The sequence below is a fragment of the Enhydra lutris genome, unplaced genomic scaffold (genome assembly GCF_002288905.1).
Source record: "Enhydra lutris kenyoni isolate GAN:26980312 unplaced genomic scaffold, ASM228890v2 scaffoldscaffold9, whole genome shotgun sequence".
In the NCBI taxonomy this organism is placed as follows: domain Eukaryota; kingdom Metazoa; phylum Chordata; class Mammalia; order Carnivora; family Mustelidae; genus Enhydra; species Enhydra lutris.
Window position 1 is genome coordinate 51,048,522 of NW_019154093.1, and position 6,840 is coordinate 51,055,361.

The window sequence follows — 6,840 nt, forward strand, 5'->3', positions numbered from 1 at the left end:
AACTGAATTAATAATATCTCCCTGGAGTATAATTGGAACATAGTGGAACTTTAGGAATCTGATCACTTACCAAGGAATGGCATTTATGTGTTTTCATTCCTGATCTCCTTTCATTCCTGATCTCCGTTTTTTCACCCTAGTATCAATCTAGTAAGAATGACATCAGAAAAAAAAATATATGGGATAAAAGTATAATCCAATTTTGCCATTTCTGCCCGTATCACTATTGTTAATGCTGATCTCATAAACACATCTTCTGTTCCTCAGACTGATCTTCCATCTTCTCACCTCTGTCTGTCACAGCGGGTCCTCCTGGCTCTTGTGATGGAAATTTCAAGAAAGCTACTATTTGTTTCAAGAAAGCTACTATTTGTTATTTCCCCTAAATGAAGCTTATAATTTTCAATTTTTGTGAAGGCAGACTAACATTATATAAGCTCTTACCATCCCTATTAGAGTGTAAAGGGATAAATAAGGTGTCTATTCTTTCTTTCTTTTGAGATTTGTTTATTTATCTTAGAGGGAGAGTGCACATGTGAGCAGGGGAGGGACAGAGGAAGAGAGAGAGGGAGAGAGAATCTCAAGCACACTCCCTGCTGAGTGCAGAGCCCAAGCTGGGGCTTGATCTCACAACCCTGAGATCATGACCTGAGCTGAAACCATGAATCAGACAGACGCTTAACCAACTGAGCCACCCAGGCACCCCAAGGTGTCTTTTATTTCTATTTGATCTACAGGAAAAAAAAAAAAAAAGAAACTTCAGATAAATTGAAAAGAGAAGCTATGAGAATGAGTACATTCTCTTTCACAGTTGATCAGAAGGAAAAAACCTCAGTCAAAAGCAACAAATAGCATAAACATTGGATCCCTCTAGATGCTGCCTTAGGATCCAACATACAGTGGATTGCTAGCTTACATCCTGCACAAACTAATAGGGTGGAAGAACCTGACAAAGCAGTTCTTGCACTGCATCTGTAAGTAGACTCCAAATATATTCAAGTCTTCTGATAATGTTGCTCTTTGCTAACTAATGGTGGCAATGGAAAAGTAAGCCAACTTTCAGGGGCCCACAGATAAAGAAAAGGGTCTTATCACCCACAACTCCCCTAGAGCCCTGTGTCCAACCCCTGCATTGTCATCAGTGATGGGGGTTGGAGTAGGGGTAGTGGGAGAAAGTCCCCACCCAGTGAAAATCAGAATTGTGGGAAACTTTTCTCCACCGCAGTAAGCCTGACAGCTTACCAGTACCAGTATTTGAAGACTATTGATGAGATTAGCACTGATTTTAACAAACATGATTTTTTGATGTCGTATAATGAAATGTGTCAACTTTTGGAAGATGTACATAACTCAGTGAACCAATTGTTTCCAAATGACTACCAAATGCATGATGTTACAAAGTCTTGCGTGGGTAAAAGATCCATTCAAAATGCAAGACAGACATACAGATTTTACTGTGATAGAGTACATATGGACTATTGATACGATTTCAGATTACACAGTGCAACTGACCTTTAGGAAACTTAAAACTTCTCAATTTTTCGTGCAATATCAAAGATGAATACCCATAGTTATCTGAAAAAGTTCTTAAATACTCCCTTTTCCAGACATGTTTGAGGTCACATTTTCTTTATATACCTCATCCAAAACAATATGTCACAACTGGTTAAATGCAGAAGGAGGTATAAATCCAGCTATTTCCTATTAAGCCAGACATAAAAGAAATTTGCAAAGCATGTAAAAAATGCCACTCCTCTCACTAATTTTTTTTAAATACAGTCATTTCCATAGTGTGTGCATATTATCATGAAATGACTTTCTTTATTGTTCTTAGATAAATAAATACATATCTAATTCTTTCTCAGTTTTAATTTCTATATGGTGTATATTGATATAATCTAAATAAACAAAAATTCTTTGGGGTCCTCAATAATTTTTAAGAGTGTACAGGGGTGGGGCGCCTGGGTGGGTTAAAGCCTCTGCCTTCGGCTCAGGTCGTGATCCCGGGGTCCTGGGATTGAGCCCTGCATAGGGCTCTCTGCACAGTGGAGAGCCTGCTTCCCCCTCTCCCTCTGCCTGCCTCTCTGCCTACTTGTGAACTCTGTCTGTCAAATAGATGGATAAAATCTTTAAAAAAAAAAAAAAGAGTGTACAGGGGTTCTGAGGCAAAAAGTTTGAGAACTGCTATCTAAACTAAGGATTATGCTGCATTACTTTTCATTTTTTAAAATTTTTATTTAAATTCTAGTTAGTTAACATACAGTGTATCTTTCTTTTATTTTCTTTTATTCATTTGAAAAAGAGAGAGAGACAGAGCAGTGGGAGGAAGAAAGAAAGAGAGAATCTTAAGCATACTCCGCCCTGAGCATGGAGCCCAACAGGGGGCTCCATCTCACAACCCTGAGATCACAATCTGAGCTGAAACCAAAAATTGGACACTTAATCAACTGCACCACCCAGGTATCCCCTTTTATTTTAAATATTGTGTCTCTGATAATTGCCCAAAATGTGTGTCATATTTTATGTTTGTGAAGTGTATAGTAGAGAATATTTTATTTCATATAGAAATTCTTTCTAAGGTTCTGGAAAATTAAAATACAAATATGGAGAAAAATTAAACAGTATTGGCTGAAAACAAAAGAAACAAATATTTGTGTCTCTAGTCTGGGTGGATCTAATCACTATACATGGGTTAAATTTTATGGAAAATATGTCCTCAGCTACCAACAAAGGACTTAGAAATATACTTAATCTGGCTCTTAGAAGACATGAGAAGGTGTAATTCTAAATTTTGTCTTGATTATACAACAAGGTAGCAGTCATAGAACCTTTTACACTTTTTGGATTTGCTTGTGTGTTTGTCTTTCCCCACTGGCATTCTTTGATGACAGGGAGTAGTTCATTTTTGACTGCTATACCCAGAGGACTGATACAAATTACTACTTAATAAGTATGTGTTGAATGAATGAATCAACAGAAAAAATTCTTAAACACATAAATGCCATTCCAGGTTGTTATTTAAGTTATGTTTATGGTTACTCCATTATCAGAAACATAAGCTAGAGACACCATATACATTCCAATCAAAGATAGAAATAAAAGCTCCTTTGATGAACTCAACCAATCAGAAATCATTTTAGGAGATAATATTTTAGTGAAACTGAAGTTTGTGGTGCTACTTTCCCTGGTCAGGTGAGAGTCAAGAATATGTATCACCAGGGGTGCCTGACTGGCTCAGTTGATAGGACATGTGACTCTTGATCTCAGGGTCCTGAGTTCAAGCTCCACATTGGGTGGGGAGCCTACTAATTTAAAAAATAAAATAAAAGTGTATCAGCAGACAAGACATATGTGGAACTGTATACACTACAAAAATAGTAACGGGCAGAAAAAAATTCTGTTTATCCAAACAGCTCACCTTGCCATTAAGGACCAAGCTACTCGGAAAATACAACAAAAACTGCCCTTGTATCCTATAGCATCATGGCCAAGCTTAGAATATGCTCAAAAAAGTTAAAAATGCCTCAAGGGAATGGTTAGAAATTATTCCAAAGTCACAATCTGAAGACTTATTTCTGGAATAAAACTTCTGGTTTCCCAATATATTTCTGGTTTCTGGAAAGGCCAGCACATGCATTATGTCTCTTTCATAGTGTGGAGTACACAGAGATGACAGTATTTACCATATGATTACTCTTCAGTTTTTTAATATTTGGAAAGTCTTCATGATTGAGTCACCAATTCATTTTCCGGTAGGAGCGGGTATGACTCTAACATCTCCCAAAATTGTACTGATTCTATTCTTCTTGACTTTAACTTCTTTCAAAGGAGAGCGGCTATTGTGAGAGTCATATTGACACTATAAATCCCTGTAATAACTTTTCAACCTACTTCCTGGGTTAGTAAAGCCCTAGGACCCGAGGAACAAACCTCATTAATCACTTAGATAGCTTTAAGTACAGAACAAATAAAAAGGAGAACTCTCAAAATTCCTTGAGATAAGTAGTTTAAGTGCCGGAAACAGCACTTGGGTACCTCTGAAACATCCGCAGATGAGAGGCTAGTTCTGTAATAGGTCTACTGTTCTTGTCAAAAGAAAATTCCAAGAGCTTTGTTTGATATGAATATTCTATTGAGCAAGAAACAAAACTGTTCGCAGACCGAAGGCAGACTTAAGCTAAAAGGGGCTAGGAGCTCAGCTTTTAGCAGCTACAGCTCAGTTTGTAAAGCCTGAATGAGAAAGTACATTGGGAGTTTTTAAAAAACGTGACTGGTTACTAAAAACTTTGTCTTTTTAGCATAGTAGCACTGTGTAACCTTACTTGTGTGTAGCTGATAGGCTAGGAAGCTATAAGGTGCACACTGACCTGAGAAAAGCTTAGATTTTGTCTTAGGTCAGTCAGTATTTTGGGGAAATCAGGATAGTTTTAAGTTTTGGTTACATGACTATGAGTGGTGGTCTAGGTGTGTTTTCGAACTGTGGCCTTCATGTTGGTTTTTTCTTTAACAGTTCTTACCAACAAATTATATGGCATAATTCAAGTCCAGGAAGCATTAATTTACTTTGTGTTTGTTTACCACATTGTAAATAAAACATCTTCCAACCTCAAACTGGTGCCTCTTGTTCTTAAACAATGGATTTATATTTTGTACCTTTGTAATAATTTCTGTGATATAAAGAGCTTAAGTCACACTGTAAAATGATAGATCCAATATTCTGAACAGAACCATGGTCATTTATTAGTTTGGATCATTGAATTCATCTGGTGTCTAGGAGTTGTATTTCAGGGTATCTCATATACCAGAACTAAAATAAGCAAAAAAAAAAGTTATTAAATATTTAAAATAAGCATTTTACTTTAAAATAACAAATACTCTATTGGGAATGTGTTCTGAAAATAGCAGACAATGAAGCAATTAGTGAGAAAAAACAAATGGCTGAAATGGACATCAAGTTAAGAAGCACTCTACACTGACATTATTCAATACATACGCTAGAATTGTGCTTCAACTTCTTCTTCTAAACTATAAGCTACTTGAGGGAAATTATGATGTATTTTTTTCTCCACAATGTTTGGCATAGTCTCTTACACGTAGAATTATAAAAACAGCTAGTTAGCATTTACTGGATGTGTTTCTACATGGCAGTATAATTAGCCCCATTTACTGATCAAGAAATTGAGGCTCACAGAGATTATGTGACTTAGTTCAGATTTTATAGCATTCAGATGCCTGAGTAAAGGTCTGAACACAGAACATAGAGCCCACAGTTTCCATCATAGTTATTCACACTGTCCATTTATTGAGTAGCTTAAATATATATTTGCTGAATTGACCAATGCTTTTGTGACTTTTTCAGATTTTATTCTGATCACAGAAATCCTTTCATTCAACTCACACAATGTTATTACAAATGAGCCATGAAGGAAAAATAGGAAGTTTCTATGCTAAGCAGCTATGGTCTCATTTGTATGGTAACTCTGAATAAACTTAAGACAGTTATCTAATTCCATTTCAGGATTATTTTGTGTTCTTATGGGGAAGGTATATTAAATATAGGGAGACGAAATATTAAGACTAGAAGATACTTCCACAATATTTTTTCAGTCTATAGATATAAACTGGTTTGTCTCCTCTTGCTTCCCCTTCCTCTTCCTCCTCCTCATTTTTGAGCTGGTTATTCCTCTTTAAATAAGTGGTATAATATTTTATGACTTATTGCAGCCCAACCCATATGTCAGTGATTTTAAAGCTCAATATTTTTTCCTTCCGATTGTATTGTATAAGTCAGATTCAGTTTTGTATCTACGGATTATGGTTTTAGTTTTCCAATCACAGTTTTGGACTTCTGGCTTCATAGCAGGTTTTGATGGAGTTTGTATTCCGGAAAATGCAGTTTTGATGTTTTCAATATTCTATTTAAAAGAACTTAAATGGTTAAAAAAATGCAGTATGGACACCAAACTACTGAATTATCAAAACACTCAATGTCAATACTGAAATGTATTATTTCAAATTAAGGCAGTTTCTAACAATAAACCAAAAGGAATTCTTTTGTCTCTGGAGGACATTTTCATAAAATTAAAATGCAGAATACAGAAAAACTTAATAATTGTGTAAACACTTTGTTGGTTTCTATGACACTCTTCGTTTTCCCTTCTCATTCTCCTTTACTGGTTCCCCCTTTCTCTCCAGCTCTTTATGTATGATTGTTCCAGTGATCAGTACTTGGTCCTCTTCTCTTTTTTGGTTCTTTATCCACACTTGCTATAATTATTTGAAATACTATCTGTATGACAATAACTCCTACATTTTTATCTCTAGTCCATACCTTTCTCTCCTGCTACATAATCATATAGCCCAACTAACAACAACAATCAGTTGACTACTAAGTGTCTCCAACTCAATTATTTCCAGAACTGAAATCTTGATCTTACCTTCAAATTTGCTCTACCTAAAGTCTCTCTCATCTCAAATGATGGGAACCCTATCTTTCCAGTCACTAAGTTCTAAAGTTTTGGGGGTCATCCTTAACTTCTCTCTCTCATGCACTTCATTCAATCATCAGGAACCCCACCTTGCAAAAGAAATCGGATCACTTCTCACCACCTCCATCAGAACCACTCTGGTTCAAGCCATTGTCATTTCTCCCCTCCTTTCACTTTCCTTCCCCTAAATAAAATCTATTCTCTGAAGAAGAGCCTGAATGATGCTTTCAAAATGTTAAGTCAAATCATGTTGTTTGTTTTCTCAAAATCCTCCAGGAGATGTGCATCTCACAGAAAAGCCCAAGTTCTTACAAAATTCTACACAATCTGTTACTTCTAAACCCTTCCTGCA